Here is an 18597-nt window from a genome sequence, read left to right as displayed (position 1 = left end):
TTGAATTTGTCGAAAACGTTTCGCGACAAGTCGAGCTTTGTAGATGGTAACATTACCATAAGTGTCTGTCTTCTTCTTGAAGATCCATTTATTCTCAATGGCTTGCCGATCATCGGGTAAGTCCCCCAAAGTCCACACTTTGTTCTCATACATGGATCCTACCTCAGATTTCATGGCCTCTAGCCATTTATCGGAATCTAGGCTCATCATAGCTTCTTCATAGTTCAGAGGTTTGTCATGGTCTAGTAACATGACTTCCAGGACGGGATTACCGTACCACTCTGTTGCGGAACATGCTCTGTTCGACCTATGAGGTCCAGTAGTAACTTCATCTGCAGTTTCATGATCATCATCATTAACTTCCTCTCTAATTGGTGTAGGCATCACGGGAACGGATTTATCTGATGTGCTACTTTCCAAATTGAGAGAAGGTACAATTACCTCATCAAGTTCTACTTTCCTCCCACTCACTTATTTTAAGAGAAACTCCTTCCCTAGAAATGTTCCATTCATGGCAACAAAGATCTTGCCTTCATATCTGTGGTAGAAGGTGTACCCAATTGTTTCCTTAGGGTATCCTATGAAGACGCATTTCTCCGATTTGGGTTCGAGATTATCAGGTTGAAGCCTTTTGACATAAGTGTCGCAACCCCAAACATTAAGAGACGACAGCTTAGCTTTCTTGTCAAACCGTAGCTCATACGGTGTCGTCTCAACGGATTTATACGGTGCCCTATTAACGTGAATGTAGTTGTCCCTAAAGCATAACCCCAAAACAATAGTGGTAAATCAGTAAGAGGCATCATAGAACGCAACATATCCAATAAAGTACGGTTACAACGTTCGGACACACCATTACGCTGTGGTGTTCCAGGTGGCGTGAGTTGTGAAACAATTCCACATTGTTTTAAATGAAGGTCAAACTCGTAACTGAAATATTCGCCTCCGCGATCAGATTGTAGAAACTTTATTTTCTTGTTATGATGATTCTCCAGTCCACTCTGAAATTCTTTGAACTTTTCAAATGTTTCAGACTTTTGTTTCATTAAGTAGATATACCCATACCTACTTAAATCATATGTGAAGGTCAGAAAATAACGATTCCCGCCGCGTGCTTCAACACTCATCGGACCGCATACATCGGTATGTATTATTTCCAATAAGTCATTAGCTCGCTCCATTTTTCCGGAGAACGGAGTTTTAGTCATCCTGCCCATGAGGCATGGTTCACAAGTATCTAATGATTCATAATCAACTGATTCCAAAAGTCCATATGCATGGAGTTTCTTCACGCGCTTTACACCAATATGACCTAAACGGCAGTGCCACAAATATGTTGCACTATCATTATCAACTTTGCATCTTTTGGCATAAATATTATGAATATGTGCATCACTACAATCGAGATACAACAAGAATAGACCACTCTTCAAGGGTGCATGACCATAAAAGATATTACTCATATAAATAGAACAACCATTATTCTCTGATTTAAATGAATAATCGTCTTGCACTAAACAAGATCCAGATATAATGTTCATGCTCAAGCTGGCAACTAATAAAAATTATTTCAGGTCTAAAACTAATCCCGAAGGTAGATGTAGAGGTAGCGTGCCGACGGCGATCACATCGACCTTGGAACCATTCCGGACGCGCATCATCACCTCATCCTTAGCCAATCTTTGTTTAATCCGTAGCTCCTGTTTCGAGTTACAAATATGAGCAACCGAACCAGTATCAAATACCCAGGCGCTACTACGAGCATTAGTAAGATACACATCTATAACATGTATATCAAATATACCTTTGTTCACGTTGCCATCCTTCTTATCCACCAAGTATTTGGGGCAATTCCGCTTCCAGTGACCAGTCCCTTTGTAGTAGAAGCACTCAGTTTCAGGCTTGGGTCCAGCTTTGGGCTTCTTCCCGGGAGTGGCAACTTGCTTGCCATTCTTCTTGAAATTTCCTTTCTTACCCTTGCCCTTTTTCTTGAAACTAGTGGTCTTGTTAACCATCAACACTTGATGCTCCTTCTTGATTTCTACCTCCGCGGCTTTAAGCATTGCGAAGAGCTCGGGAATTGTTTTGTTCATCCCTCGCATATTATAGTTCATCACGAAGCCTTTGTAGCTTGGTGGCAGTGATTGAAGAACTCTGTTAATAACACAATCAACTAGAAGATCAACTCCCAACTAGTTAAGTGATAATAATACCCAGCAATTTTGAGTATGTGTTCACAGACATAACTGTTCTCCTCCAGCTTGCAGCTATAGAACTTGTTGGAGACTTCATATTGAAGGAAATATGCCCTAGAGGCAGTAATAAAGTTGTTATCTATATTTCCTTATATCATGATAAATGTTTATTATTCATGCTAGAATTGTATTAACCGGAAACTTAGTACATGTTTATTATTCATGATGTGATGGACAAGACCCATCCGTTAGCTTAGCATAATGATTGCTTAGTTTTATTGCTATTGCTTTCTTCATGACTTATACATATTCCTCTGACTATGAGATTATGCAACTCTTGAATACCGAAGGAACACTTTGTGTGCTATCAAACGTCACAACGTAACTGGGTGATTATAAAGATGCTCTACAGGTGTCTCCGAAGGTGTTTGTTGAGTTGGCATAGATCAAGATTAGGATTTGTCACTCCGTATATTGGAGAGGTATCTCTGGGCCCTCTCGGTAATGCACATCACTATAAGCCTTGCAGGCAATGTGACTAATGAGTTAGTTGTGGGATGATGCATTACGGAACGAGTAAAGAGACTTGCCGGTAACGAGATTGAACTAGGTATGAGGATACCGACGATCGAATCTCGGGCAAGTAACATATCGATGACAAAGGGAATGACATATGTTGTTATGGAGTTTGACCGATAAAGATCTTCGTAGAATATGTAGGAGACAATATGAGTATCCAGGTTCCTCTATTGGTTATTGACCGGAGATGTGTCTCGGTCATGTCTACATAGTTCTCGAACCATAGGGTCCGCACGCTTAACGTTCGATGACGATTTGTATTATGAGTTATGTTTTTTGGTGACCGAAGTTTGTTCGGATTCCCGGATGAGATCACTAACATGACGAGGAGTCTCGAAATAATCGAGAGGTAAAGATTGATATATTGGAAGGTTATATACGGACACCGGAATGGTTGCGAAGAAAATCAGGGATTTTTCGGAGTACTGGGAGGTTACTGGAACCCCTCGGGCAAGTTATTGAGCCTATTGGGCCATAGTGGAGGAGAGGAGGCAGGCCACGGGAGGTGGCGCGCGCCCCCCTTGCCCCAATCCGAATTGGACAAGGAGAGGGGCGTGGCCCCCCTCTTTCCTTCTCCCTCTCTCTCCCTTCCTCTTTCCCTCTCCGTTGGAAGGAAGGAGGGGGGCCGAATCCTACTTGGACTAGGAGTCCAAGTAGGACTCCCCCCTTGGTGCGCCCTCCTTGGCCGCCAGCCTCCTCCTCCCCCTCCTTTATATACGTGGCCATGGGGCACCCCCAAGCACAACAGTTGTTTCTTAGCCATGTGCGGTGCCCCCTCCACAGTTTACCACCTCGGTCATATTGTCATAGTGCTTAGGCGAAGCCCTGCGCGGATCACATCACCAACACTGTCGCCACGCCGTCGTGCTGACAGAACTCTCCCTCGACCCTCTACTGGATCAAGAGCTCGAGAGACGTCATCGTGCTGAACGTGTGCTGAACACGGAGGTGCCGTACGTTCGGTACTTGGATCGGTTGGATCGTGAAGTCGTTCGACTACATCAACCGCATTACTAAACGCTTCCGCTTTCGGTCTACGAGGGTACGTGGACACACTCTCGTGTCTCGTTGCTATGCATCTCCTGGATAGATCTTGCGTGATCGTAGGAATTTTTTTGAATTACTACGTTCCCCAACAGTGGTAGATCCAGGTCTATGCGTAGATGATATATGCACAAGTAGAACACAAAGAGTTTTGGGCGATAATAGTCATACTGCTTACCACCAACGTCTTACTTTGATTCGTCGGTATTGTTGGATGAAGCGGCCCGGACCAACATTACATGACCGCGTTCATGAGACGGGTTTTACCGACGTGCTTCGCACACAGGTGGCTAGCGGGTGTCTGATACATCTCCGTCGTATCTATAATTTTTAATTGTTTCATGCCAATATTATACCACTTTCACATATTTTTGGCAACTTTTTATATGATTTATTGGACTAACCTATTGATCCAGTGCCAGTTCCTGTTTTCTGCATGTTTTTTGTATCGCAGAGTATCCATATCAAATGAAGTCCGAATGCAATAAAATTTCACGGATAATTATTTTAGATATTTGTGATTTTTGGGAGTTGGAATCACTGCAAACGGAGGCCCACACAGCCAACAAGACACCAGGGCGCGCCAGAGCCCCTGGCGCGCGGTGGTGGGTTGTGCCCTCCTCGAACGTCGAGCTCTACTTCGGGCGCAAGGAAGCTTATATCCAGAAAAATCGTGTTAAAATCTCAGCACAATCGGAGTTACGGATCTCCCGGAATATAAGAAACGGTTTTCGGTCAGATCTGGGGAGCGCGAAATAGAAGAGAACAGAGAGGGAGATCCAATCTCGGAGGGGCTCCCGCCCCTCCGCGGCCATGGAGGCCATGGACCAGAGGGGGAACTCTCCTCCCATCTAGGGGGAGGCCAAGGAAGAGGAAGAAGTAGGGGGGCTCTCTCCCCCTCTCTCCCGGTGGCGCTGGAGTGCCGCCGGGGCTAGGATCGTGATGGCGATCTACATCAACAATCTTGCTACCGTCAACACCAACTTTCTCCCCCTCTATGCAGCGGTGTAACACCTCTTCCCCCCGCTGTAATCTCTACTTAAACATGGTGCTCAACTCCATATATTATTTCCCAATGATCTATGGTTATCCTATGATGTTTGAGTAGATCCGTTTTGTCCTGTGGGTTAATCATGATCTTGGTTGGTATGATTGTATATTTTATTTATGGTGCTGTCCTACGGTGCCCTCCATCTAGCACAAACGTGAGGGGCCCCCGCTGTAGGGTGTTGCAATATGTTCATGGTTTACTTATTGTCAGTGTTGCGGGGGATGGCAGCAGCCGAAACGCGGATAAGTGGGTTATGGCGTATGGGAGTAAAGAGGACTTGATACTTAATACTATGGTTGGGTTTCATGACGTTAATGATCTTTAGTAGTTGTGAATGCTTGCTAGTGGTCCAATCATAAGTGCATATGATCCAAGTAGAGAAAGTATGTTAGCTCATGCCTCTCCCTCATATAAAATTACAAGAATGATTACAGGTACTTGTTATCGATTGCCTAGGGACAAATAACTTTCTTGTTGACAAAAGCTCTCTACTAAAACTAACTTAGTTGTGTCTTTATCTAAACAGCCCCTAGATTTTATTTAGGTGCTCTTTATTATCTTGCAAACCTATCCTATCACACCTACAAAGTACTTCTAGTTTCATACTTGTTCTAGGTAAAGTGAACGTCAAGCGTGCGTAGAGTTGTATCGGTGGTCGATAGAACTTGAGGGAATATTTGTTCTACCTTTAGCTCCTCGTTGGGTTCGACACTCTTACTTATCGAAAGAGGCTACAATTGATCCCCTATACTTGTGGGTTATCACTGTCTATTTCTCCAACTTTAGTTGAATCGAGTTTGACTATGGGCGGTCCTTGTTGAAGGTTAAAACAGCACACTTGACGGAAAATCGTTGTGGTTTTGATGCGTAGGTGAGAACGGTTCTTGCTAGAAGCCCGTAGCAGCCACGTAGAACTTGCAACAACAAAGTAGAGGACGTCTAACTTGTTTTTGCAGGGCATGTTGTGATGTGATATGGTCAAGACGTGATGAGATATAAATTGTTGTATGAGATAATCATGTTTTGTAAAAGTTATCGGCAACTGGCAGGAGCCTTATGGTTGTTGCTTTATTGTATGAAATGCAATCGGTATTTGCTTTACTTTATCACTAAGCGGTAGCGATAGTCGTAGAAGCAATAGTTGGCGAGACGACAACGATGCTACGATGGAGATCAAGGTGTCAAGCCGGTAACGATGGAGATCATGACGGTGCTTTGGAGATGGAGATCAAAGGCACAAAATGATGATGGCCATATCATGTCACATATTTTGATTGCATGTGATGTTTATCTTATATGCATCTTATTTTGCTTAGTACGGCATTAGCATTATAAGATGATCCCTCACTAAATTTCAAGGTATAAGTGTTCTCCCTGAGTATGCATCGTTGCTACAGTTCGTCATGCCGAGACACCACGTGATGATCGGGTGTGATAAGGTCTACGTTCACATACAACGGGTGCAGGCCAGTTTTGCACGTGCAGAATACTGGGGTTAAACTTGACGAGCCTAGCATATGCAGATATGACGGGCCTAACCATGTCCGAAAGGTCGAACGTTGATAACCCACAAGTATAGGGGATCACAACAGTTTTTGAGGGTAGAGTATTCAACCCAAATTTGTTGATTCGACACAAGGGGAGACAAAGAATATTCTCAAGTATTAGCAGTTGAGTTGTCAATTCAACCACACCTGGATAACTTAGTATCTGCAGCAAAGTATTTAGTAGCAAAGTAATATGGAAGTAATGGTAACGGTAGCAAAAGTAATATTTTTGGGTTTTGTAGTGATTGTAACAGTAGCAACGGAAAAGTAAATAAGCGAAGAACAATATGTGAAAAGCTCGTAGGCATTGGATCGGTGATGGAGAATTATGCCGGATGCGGTTCATCATGTAACAGTCATAACATAGGGTGACACTGAACTAGCTCCAATTCATCAATGTAATGTAGGCATGTATTCCGAATATAGTCATACGTGCTTACGGAAAAGAACTTGCATGACATCTTTTGTTCTACCCTCCCGTGGCAGCGGGGTCCTAGCGGAAACTAAGGGATATTAAGGCCTCCTTTTAATAGAGTATCGGACCAAAGCATTAACACATAGTGAATACATGAACTCCTCAAACTACGGTCATCACCGGGAGTGGTCCCGATTATTGTCACTTCAGGGTTGCCGGATCGTAACACATAGTAGGTGACTATAGACTTGGAAGATAGGATCAAGAACTCACATATATTCATGAAAACATAATAGGTTCAGATCTGAAATCATGGCACTCGGGCCCTAGTGACAAGCATTAAGCATAGCAAAGTCATAGCAACATCAATCTCAGAACATAGTGGATACTAGGGATCAGACCCTAACAAAACTAACTCGATTACATGATAAATCTCATCCAACCCATCACCTTCCAGCAAGCCTACAATGGAATTACTCATGCACGGCGGTGAGCATCATGAAAATGGTGATGGAGGATGGTTGATGATGACGACGACGACGAATTCCCTTCTCCGGAGCCCCGAACGGACTCCAGATCAGCCCTCCCGAGAGAGTTTAGGGCTTGGCGGCGGCTCCGTATCATAAAACACGATGAATCTTTCTCTCTGATTTGTTTTCTCCCCGAACACGAATATATGGAGTTGGAGTTGAGGTCGGTGGAGCTCCAGGGGGCCCACGAGGCAGGGGGCGCGCCCCCACCCTCGTGGCAAGGGTGTGGCCCCCCTGGCCTTGATTCTTTCGCCAATATTTTTTATTATTTCCAAAAATAATCTCCGTGAAGTTTCAGGTCATTCCGAGAACTTTTGTTTCTCCACATAAATAACACCATGGCAATTCTGCTGAAAACAACGTTAGTCCGGGTTAGTTCCATTCAAATCATGCAAGTTAAAGTCCAAAACAAAGGCAAAAGTGTTTGGAAAAGTAGATACGATGGAGACGTATCAAACGTGAATCATATAGTAGATATGATCAACATAGTGATGTAAACCATTGAAAACTACTCCATCGCACGTGATGATCGGACATGGTTTAGTTGATATGGATCACGTGATCATTTAGATGACTAGAGGGATGTCTATCTAAGTGGGAGTTCTTAAGTAATATGATTAATTGAACTTTAATTTATCATGAACTTAGTACCTGATAGTTTTTGCATGTCTATGTTGTTGTAGATCAATGGCCCGTGCTACTGGTCCTTTGAATTTTAATGCATTCCTAGAGAAAGCTAAGTCGAAAGATGATGGTAGCAACTACACGGACTGGGTCCATAACTTGAGGATTATCCTCATTGTTGCACAGAAGAATTACGTCCTGGAAGCACCGCTAGGTGCAAGATCGGCTGCAGGAGCAACTCCGGACATTATGAACGTCTGGCAGAGCAAAGCTGATGACTACTTGATTGTTCAGTGTGCCATGCTTTACGGCTTAGAATCGGGACTTCAAAGACGTTTTGAACGTCATGGAGCATATGAGATGTTCCAGGAGTTGAAGTTAATATTTCAAGCAAATGCCCGAATTGAGAGATATGAAGTCTCCAATAAGTTCTATAGCTGCAAAATGGAGGAGAGTAGTTCTGTCAATGAACATATACTCAGAATGTCTGGGTACCACAACCACCTGACTCAACTGGGAGTTAATCTTTCTGATGATAGTGTCATTGATAGAGTTCTTTGATGTCTACTACACAATCTTCTTCTTGTAGACGTTGTTGGGCCTCCAAGTGCAGAGGCTTGTAGGACAGTAGCAAATTTCCCTCAAGTGGATGACCTAAGGTTTATCAATCTGTGGGAGGCGTAGGATGAAGATGGTCTCTCTCAAACAACCCTGCAACCAAATAGCAAAGAGCCTCTTGTGTCCCCAACATACCCAATACAATGGTAAATTGTGTAGGTGCACTAGTTTGGCGAAGAGATGGTGATACAAGTGCAATATGGATGGTAGATATAGGTTTTTGTAATCTGAAAATATAAAAACAGCAAGGTAGCTAATGATAAAAGTGAGCATAAACGGTATTGCAATGCGTTGAAACAAGGCCTAGGGTTCATACTTTCACTAGTGCAAGTTCTCTCAACAATAATAACATAATTGGATCATATAACTATCCCTCAACATGCAATGAAGAGTCACTCCAAAGTCACTAATAGCGGAGAACAAACGAAGAGATTATTTTAGGGTATGAAACCACCTCAAAGTTATCCTTTCTGATCGATCTATTCAAGAGTCCGTAGTAAAATAACACAAAGCTATTCATTCCGTTCAATCTATCATAGAGTTCGTTCTAGAATAACACCTTAAGACACAAATCAACCAAAACCCTAATGTCACCTAGATACTCCAATGTCACCTCAAGTATCCGTGGGTATGATTATACGATATCCATCACACAATCTCAGATCCATCTATTCAACCAACACATAGAACTTCAAAGAGTGCCCCAAAGTTTCTACCGGAGAGTCAAGACGAAAACTGAAGGAAATATGCCCTAGAGGCAATAATAAAGTATTATATATTTCCTTATATCATGATAAATGTTTATTATTCATGCTAGAATTGTATTAACCGGAAACATAATACATGTGTGAATATATAGACAAACAGAGTGTCACTAGTATGCCTCTACTTGACTAGCTCGTTAATCAAAGATGGTTATGTTTCCTAGCCATAGACATGAGTTGTCATTTGATTAACGGGATCACCTCATTAGGAGAATGACGTGATTGACTTGACCCATTCCGTTAGCTTAGCACTCGATCGTTTAGTATGTTGCTATTGCTTTCTTCATGACTTATACATGTTCCTATGACTATGAGATTATGCAACTCCCGTTTACCGGAGGAAAACTTTGTGTGCTACCAAACGTCACAACGTAAATGGGTGATTATAAAGGTGCTCTACAGGTGTCTCCAAAGGTACTTGTTGGGTTGGCGTATTTCGAGATTAGGATTTGTCACTCCAATTGTCGGAGAGGTATCTCTGGGCCCACTCGGTAATGCACATCACTATAAGCCTTGCAAGCATTGTGACTAATGAGTTAGTTGCGGGATGATGTGTTACGGAACGAGTAAAGAGACTTGCCGGTAACGAGATTGAACTAGGTATCGAGATACCGACGATCAAATCTCGGGCAAGTAACATACCGGTGACAAAGGGAACAACGTATGTTGTTATGCAGTCTGACCGATAAAGATCTTCGTAGAATATGTGGGAGCCAATATGGGCATCCAGGTCCCGCTATTGGTTATTGACCGGAGACGTGTCTCGGTCATGTCTACATAGTTCTCGAACCCGTAGGGTCCGCACGCTTAACGTTATGATGACAGTTTTATTGAGTTTTGATGTACCGAAGGAGTTCGGAGTCCCGGATGAGATCGGGGATATGACGAGGAGTCTCGAAATGGTCGAGACGTAAAGATCGATATATTGGACGACTATATTCGGACTTCGGAAAGGTTCCGAGTGATTCGGGTATTTTTCGGAGTACCGGAGAGTTACGGGAATACGTATTGGGCCTTATTGGGCCATACGGGAAAGAAGAAAAAGGGCCTCAAGGGTGGCCGCACCCCTCCCTTTGGTCTGGTCCGTATTGGACTAGGGAAGGGGGGCGCACCCTTCCTTCTTTCTCCTTCCCCCTTCCCTTCTCCTACTCCCACAAGGAAAGGAGGAGTCCTACTCCCGGTGGGAGTAGGACTCCCCCCCATGGCGCGCCTCTCCTCTTGGCCGGCTGCCTCCCCCTTGCTCCTTTATATACGGGGGCAGGGGGGCACCCCAGAGACACAACAATTGATCCTTGAGATCTCTTAGCCGTGTGCGGTGCCCCCCTCCACCATATTACACCTCGATAATATCGTTGCGGAGCTTAGGCGAAGCCCTGCGTCGGTGGAACATCATCATCGTCACCACACCGTCGTGCTGACGAAACTCTCCCTCAACACTCGGCTGGATCGGAGTTCGAGGGACGTCATCGAGATGAACGTGTGTAGAACTCGGAGGTGCCGTACGTTCGGTACTTGATCGGTGGGATCGTGAAGACGTACGACTACATCAACCGCGTTGTGATAACGCTTCCGCTGTCGGTCTACGAGGGTACGTGGACAACACTCTCCCCTCTCGTTGCTATGCATCACCATGATCTTGCATGTGCGTAGGAAATTTTTTGAAATTACTACGTTCCCCAACAGTGGTATCAGAGCCTGGTTTTATGCGTTGATGCTATGCACGAGTAGAACACAAGTGAGTTGTGGGCGATATAAGTCATACTGCTTACCAGCATGTCATACTTTGGTTCAGCGGTATTGTGCGATGAAGCGGCCCGGACCGACATTACGCGTACGCTTACGCGAGACTGGTTTCACCGTTGCGAGCACTCGTTGCTTAAAGGTGACTGGCGGGTGTCTGTCTCTCTCACTTTAGTTGAACCGAGTGTGGCTACGCCCGGTCCTTGCGAAGGTTAAAACAGCACCAACTTGACAAACTATCGTTGTGGTTTTGATGCGTAGGTAAGAACGGTTCTTGCTAAGCCCGTAGCAGCCACGTAAAACTTGCAACAACAAAGTAGAGGACGCCTAACTTGTTTTTGCAGGGCATGTTGTGATGTGATATGGTCAAGACATGATGTGATATAATTTGTTGTATGAGATGATCATGTTTTGTAACCGAGTTATCGGCAACTGGCAGGAGCCATATGGTTGTCGTTTTATTGTATGAAATGCAATCGCCATGTAATAGTTTTACTTTATCACTAAGCGGTAGCGATAGTCGTAAAAGCAATAAGTTGGTGAGACGACAACGATACTATGATGGAGATCAAGGTGTCGCGCCGGTGACGATGGTGATCATGACGGTGCTTCGGAGATGGAGATCACAAGCACGGTGCTTCGGAGATGGAGATCACAAGCACAAGATGATGATGGCCATATCATATCACTTATATTGATTGCATGTGATGTTAATCCTTTATGCATCTTATCTTGCTTTGTTTGACGGTAGAATTATAAGATGATCCTTCACTAAATTATCAAAGTATAAGTGTTCTCCCTGAGTATGCACCGTTGCAAAAGTTCTTCGTGCTGAGACACCACGTGATGATCGGGTGTGATAGGCTCTACGTTCAAATACAACGGGTGCAAAACAGTTGCACACGCGGAATACTCAGGTTAAACTTGACGAGCCTAGCATATAACAGATATGGCCTCGGAACACGGAGACCGAAAGGTCGAGCGTGAATCATATAGTAGATATGATCAACATAGTGATGTTAACCATTGAAACTACTCCATCTCACGTGATGATCGGACATGGTTTAGTTGATATGGATCACGTGATCACTTAGAGGATTAGAGGGATGTCTATCTAAGTGGGAGTTCTTAAGTAATATGATTATTTGAACTTAAATTTATCATGAACTTAGTCCTGATAGTATTTTGCAAATTATGTTGTAGATCAATAGCTCGCGTTGTTGCTTCCCTGTTTATTTTTGATATGTTCCTAGAGAAAAATTATGTTGAAAGATGTTAGTAGCAAAGATGCGGATTGGATCCGTGATCTGAGGATTATCCTCATTGCTGCATAGAAAAATTATGTCCTTGATGCACCGCTAGGTGACAGACCTATTGCAGGAGCAGATGCAGACATTATGAACGTTTGGCTAGCTCAATATGATGACTACTTGATAGTTTAGTGCACCATGCTTAACGGCTTAGAATCGGGACTTCAAAGACATTTTGAACGTCATGGACCATATGAGATGTTCCAGGAGTTGAAGTTAATATTTCAAGCAAATACCCGAGTTGAGAGATATGAAGTCTTCAACAAGTTCTATAGCTAAAAGATGGAGGAGAATCGCTCAACTAGTGAGCATGTGCTCAGATTGTCTGGGTACTACAATCGCTTGAATCAAGTGGGAGTTAATCTTCCAGATAAAATAGTGATTGACAGAATTATCTAGTCACCATCACCAAAGTTAGTAGAACTTCGTGATGAACTATAGTATGTAAGGGATGATAAAAGTAATTCCCGAGCTCTTCGCGATGCTGAAATCGACGAAGGTAGAAATCAAGAAAGAGCATCAAGTGTTGATGGTTAACAAGACCACTAGTTTCAAGAAAAGGGCAAAGGGATAGAAGGGGAACTTCAAGAAGAACGGCAAGCAAGTTGCTACTCAAGTGAAGAAGCCCAAGTCTGTACCTAAGCCTGAGACTAAGTGCTTCTACTGCAAAGGAACTGGTCACTGGAGGCGGAACTGCCCCAAGTATTTGGTGGATAAGAAGGATGGCAAAGTGAACAAAGGTATATTGGATATACATGTTATTGATGTGTACTTACTAGTGTTTATAGCAACCCCTCGGTATTTGATACTGGTTCAGTTGCTAAAGAGTAGTAACTCAAAACGCGAGTTGCAGAATAAACAGAGACTAGTAAAAGGAGAGGTGACGATGTGTGTTGGAAGTAGTTCCAAGATTGATATGATCATCATCGCACACTCCCTATACTTTCGGGATTAGTGTTGAAACTAAATAAGTGTTATTTGGTGTTTGCGTTGAGCAGGAATATGATTTGATCATGTTTATTGCAATACGGTTATTCATTTTAAGTTAGAGAACAATTGTTGTTCTGTTTACATGAATAAAACCTTCTATGGTCATACACACCAACGAAAATGGTTTGTTGGATCTCGATCGTAGTGATACACATATTCATAATATTGAAGCCAAAAGATGCAAAGTTAATAATGATAGTGCAACTTATTTGTGGCACTGCCGTTTAGGTCATATTGGTGTAAAGCGCATGAAGAAACTCCATACTGATGGGATTTTGGAATCAATTGATTATGAATCACTTGATGCTTGCGAACCATGCCTCATGGGCAAGATGACTAAAACGTCGTTCTCCGGAACTATGGAGAGAGCAACAGATTTGTTGGAAATCATACATACAGATGTATGTGGTCCGATGAATATTGAGTCTCGTAGCAGGTATCATTATTTTCTGACCGTCACAGATGATTTGAGCAGATATGGGTATATCTACTTGATGAGACATAAGTCTGAAGCATTTGAAAAGTTCAAAGAATTTCAGAGTGAAGTAGAAAATCATCGTAACGAGAAAATAAGGTTTCTATGATTTGATCGCGGAGACAAATATTTCAGTTACGAGTTTGGTCTTCAATTAAAACAATGTGGAATAGTTTCACAAATTCACGCCACCTGGAACACCATAGCATAATGGTGTGTCCGAACGTCATAAACGTACTTTATTGGATATAGTGCAATCTATGATGTCTCTTACCAATTTACCACTATCGTTTTGGGGTTATGCATTAGAGACAGCTACATTCACGTTAAATAGGGCACCATCAAAATCCGATGAGACGACGCCTTATGAACCGTGGTTTGGCAAGAAGTTGTCGTTTCTTAAAATTTGGGGTTGCGATGCTTATGTGAAAAAGTTTCATCCTGATAAGCTCAAACCCAAATCAGAGAAATGTGTCTTCATAGGATACCCAAAGGAGACAGTTGGGTACACCTTCTATCACAGATCCGAAGGCAAGACATTCGTTTCTTAGTATGGATCCTTTCTAGAGAAGGAGTTTCTCTCGAAAGAAGTGAGTGGGAGGAAAGTAGAACTTGATGAGGTAACTATACCTGCTCCCTTATTGGAAAGTAGTTCATCACAGAAACCAGTTTCTGAGACACCTACACCAATTAGTGAGGAAGTTAATGATGATGATCATGAAACTTCAGATCAAGTTATTACTGAACCTCGTAGATCAACCGGAGTAAGATCCGCACCAGAGTGGTACGGTAATCCTGTTCTGGAAGTTATGTTACTAGACCATGACGAACCTACGAACTATGAAGAAGCGATGGTGAGCCCAGATTCCGCAAAATGGCTTGAGGCCATGAAATCTGAGATGAGATCCATGTATGAGAACAAAGTGTGGACTTTGATTGACTTGCCCAATGATCGGCGAGCCATTGAGATTAAATAGATCTTCAAGAGGAAGACGGACGCTGATAGTAGTGTTACTATCTACAAAGCTAGAATTGTCGGAAAAAGGTTTTTGACAAAGTTCAAGGTGTTGACTACGATGAGAGTTTCTCACTCGTATCTATGCTTAAGTCTGTCCAAATCATGTTAGCAATTGCCGCATTTTATGAAATCTGGCAAAGGGATAAACAAAACTGCATTCCTTAATGGATTTATTAAAGAAGAGTTGTATATGATGCAACCAGAAGGTTTTGTCAATCCTAAAGGTGCTAACAAAATATGCAAGCTCCAGCGATCCATCAATGGACTGGTGCAAGCATTTCGGAGTTGGAATATATGCTTTGATAAGTTGATCAAAGGATATAGTTTTATACAGACTTGCGGTGAAGCTTGTATTTACAAGGAAGTGAGTGGGAGCACTACAACATTTCTGATAAGTATATGTGAATGACATATTGTTGATCGGAAATAATGTAGAATTATTCTGCAAAGCATAAAGGAGTGTTTGAAAGGAGTTTTTTCAAAGAAAGACCTCGGTGAAGCTGCTTATATATTGAGCATCAAGATCTATAGAGATAGATAAAGACGCTTGAGAAGTTTTTCAATGAGTACATACCTTAACAAGATTTTGAAGTAGATCAAAATAGAACAGTCAAAGAAAGAGTTCTTGCCTGTGTTACAAGGTGTGAAATTGAGTAAAGACTCAAAGCCCGACCACGGCAAAAAGATAGAAAGAGAATGAAAGTCATTCCCTATGCCTTGGCCATAGGTTCTATAAAGTATGCCATACTGTGTACCAGATCTATTGTATACCCTACACTGATTTTGGCAAGGGAGTACAATAGTGATCTAGGAGTAGATCACTGGACAGCGGTCAAAATTATCCTTAGTGGAATAAGGATATGTTTCTCGATTATGGAAGTGACAAAAGGTTCGTCGTAAAGGGTTATGTCAATGCAAGTTTTGACACTAAATCTAGATAACTCTAAGTCTCGGTCTAGATACATATTGAAAGTGGGAGCAATTAGCTAGAGTAGCTTCGTGCAGAGCATTGTAGACATAGAAATTTGCAAAATACTTACGGATATGAATGTGACAGACCCATTGACTAAAATTATCACACAATCAAAACATGATCACACCTTAGTACTCTTTGGGTGTTAATCACATAGTGATGTGAACTAGATTATTGACTCTAGTAAACCCTTTGAGTGTTTGTCGCATAGACATGTGAACTATGGGTGTTAATCACATGGTGATGTGAATTATTGATGTTAAATCACATAGCGATGTGAACTAGATTATTGACTCTAGTGCAAGTGGGAGACTGAAGGAAATATGCCCTAGAGGCAATAATAAAGTATTATATATTTCCTTATATCATGATAAATGTTTATTATTCATGCTAGAATTGTATTAACCGGAAACATAATACATGTGTGAATATATAGACAAACAGAGTGTCACTAGTATGCCTCTACTTGACTAGCTCGTTAATCAAAGATGGTTATGTTTCCTAGCCATAGACATGAGTTGTCATTTGATTAACGGGATCACCTCATTAGGAGAATGACGTGATTGACTTGACCCATTCCGTTAGCTTAGCACTCGATCGTTTAGTATGTTGCTATTGCTTTCTTCATGACTTATACATGTTCCTATGACTATGAGATTATGCAACTCCCGTTTACCGGAGGAAAACTTTGTGTGCTACCAAACGTCACAACGTAAATGGGTGATTATAAAGGTGCTCTACAGGTGTCTCCAAAGGTACTTGTTGGGTTGGCGTATTTCGAGATTAGGATTTGTCACTCCAATTGTCGGAGAGGTATCTCTGGGCCCACTCGGTAATGCACATCACTATAAGCCTTGCAAGCATTGTGACTAATGAGTTAGTTGCGGGATGATGTGTTACGGAACGAGTAAAGAGACTTGCCGGTAACGAGATTGAACTAGGTATCGAGATACCGACGATCAAATCTCGGGCAAGTAACATACCGGTGACAAAGGGAACAACGTATGTTGTTATGCAGTCTGACCGATAAAGATCTTCGTAGAATATGTGGGAGCCAATATGGGCATCCAGGTCCCGCTATTGATTATTGACCGGAGACGTGTCTCGGTCATGTCTACATAGTTCTCGAACCCGTAGGGTCCGCACGCTTAACGTTATGATGACAGTTTTATTGAGTTTTGATGTACCGAAGGAGTTCGGAGTCCCGGATGAGATCGGGGATATGACGAGGAGTCTCGAAATGGTCGAGATGTAAAGATCGATATATTGGACGACTATATTCGGACTTCGGAAAGGTTCCGAGTGATTCGGGTATTTTTCGGAGTACCAGAGAGTTACGGGAATATGTATTGGGCCTTATTGGGCCATACGGGAAAGAAGAAAAAGGGCCTCAAGGGTGGCTGCACCCCTCCCCTTGGTCTGGTCCGAATTGGACTAGGGATGGGGGGTGCACCCTTCCTTCTTTCTCCTTCCCCCTTCCCTTCTCCTACTCCCACAAGGAAAGGAGGAGTCCTACTCCCGGTGGGAGTAGGACTCCCCCCCATGGCGCGCCTCTCCTCTTGGCCGGCTGCCTTCCCCTTGCTCCTTTATATACGGGGGCAGGGGGGCACCCCAGAGACACAACAATTGATCCTTGAGATCTCTTAGCCGTGTGCGGTGCCCCCCTCCACCATATTACACCTCGATAATATCGTTGCGGAGCTTAGGCGAAGCCCTGCGTCGGTGGAACATCATCATCGTCACCACGCCGTCGTGCTGACGAAACTCTCCCTCAACACTCGGCTGGATCGGAGTTCGAGGGACGTCATCGAGCTGAACGTGTGTAGAACTCGGAGGTGTCGTACGTTCGGTACTTGATCGGTGGGATCGTGAAGACGTACGACTACATCAACCGCGTTGTGATAACGCTTCCGCTGTCGGTCTACGAGGGTACGTGGACAACACTCTCCCCTCTCGTTGCTATGCATCACCATGATCTTACGTGTGCGTAGGATTTTTTTGAAATTACTACGTTCCCCAACAAAAACGTGTGCCAACCCCTATGCATAAGTTCACGAGCGGAACCCGCAAGTTGATCACCAAAACATACATCAAGTGGATCACGTGATATCCCAATGTCACCACAGATAAGCACATGCAAGACATACATCAAGTGTTCTCAAATCCTTAAAGACTCAATCCGATAAGATAACTTCAAAGGGAAAACTCAATCCATTACAAGAGAGTAGAGGGGGCGAAACATCATAAGATCGAACTATAATAGCAAAGCTCGCGATACATCAAGATCGTACCACCTCAAGAACACGAGAGAGAGAGAGATCAAACACATAGCTACTGGTACATACCCTCAGCCCCGAGGGTGAACTACTCCCTCCTCATCATGGAGAGCGCCGGGATGATGAAGATGGCCACTGGTGAGGGATTCCCCCTCCGGCAGGGTGCCGGAACAGGGTCCCGATTGGTTTTTGGTGGCTATAGAGGCTTGCGGCGGCGGAACTCCCGATCTATTCTGTTCCCCGATGTTTTAGGGTATATGGATATATATGGGCGAAAGAAGTCGGTCAGGGGAGCCACGAGGGGCCCATGAGGGTGGGGGCGCGCCCAAGGGGGGCAGGCGCGCCTCCCTGCCTCGTGGCCATCTCAAAGCTTCCTTGACTTCAACTCCAAGTCTCCTGGATCACGTTCGTTCCAAAAACCACGCTCCCGAAGGTTTCATTCCGTTTG

The sequence above is a fragment of the Triticum aestivum genome, chromosome 2D (genome assembly GCF_018294505.1).
Source record: "Triticum aestivum cultivar Chinese Spring chromosome 2D, IWGSC CS RefSeq v2.1, whole genome shotgun sequence".
Classification (NCBI taxonomy): Eukaryota; Viridiplantae; Streptophyta; class Magnoliopsida; order Poales; family Poaceae; genus Triticum; species Triticum aestivum.
The sequence above is the reverse complement of the archived record's forward strand: the minus strand, read 5'-3'. Positions refer to the sequence as shown.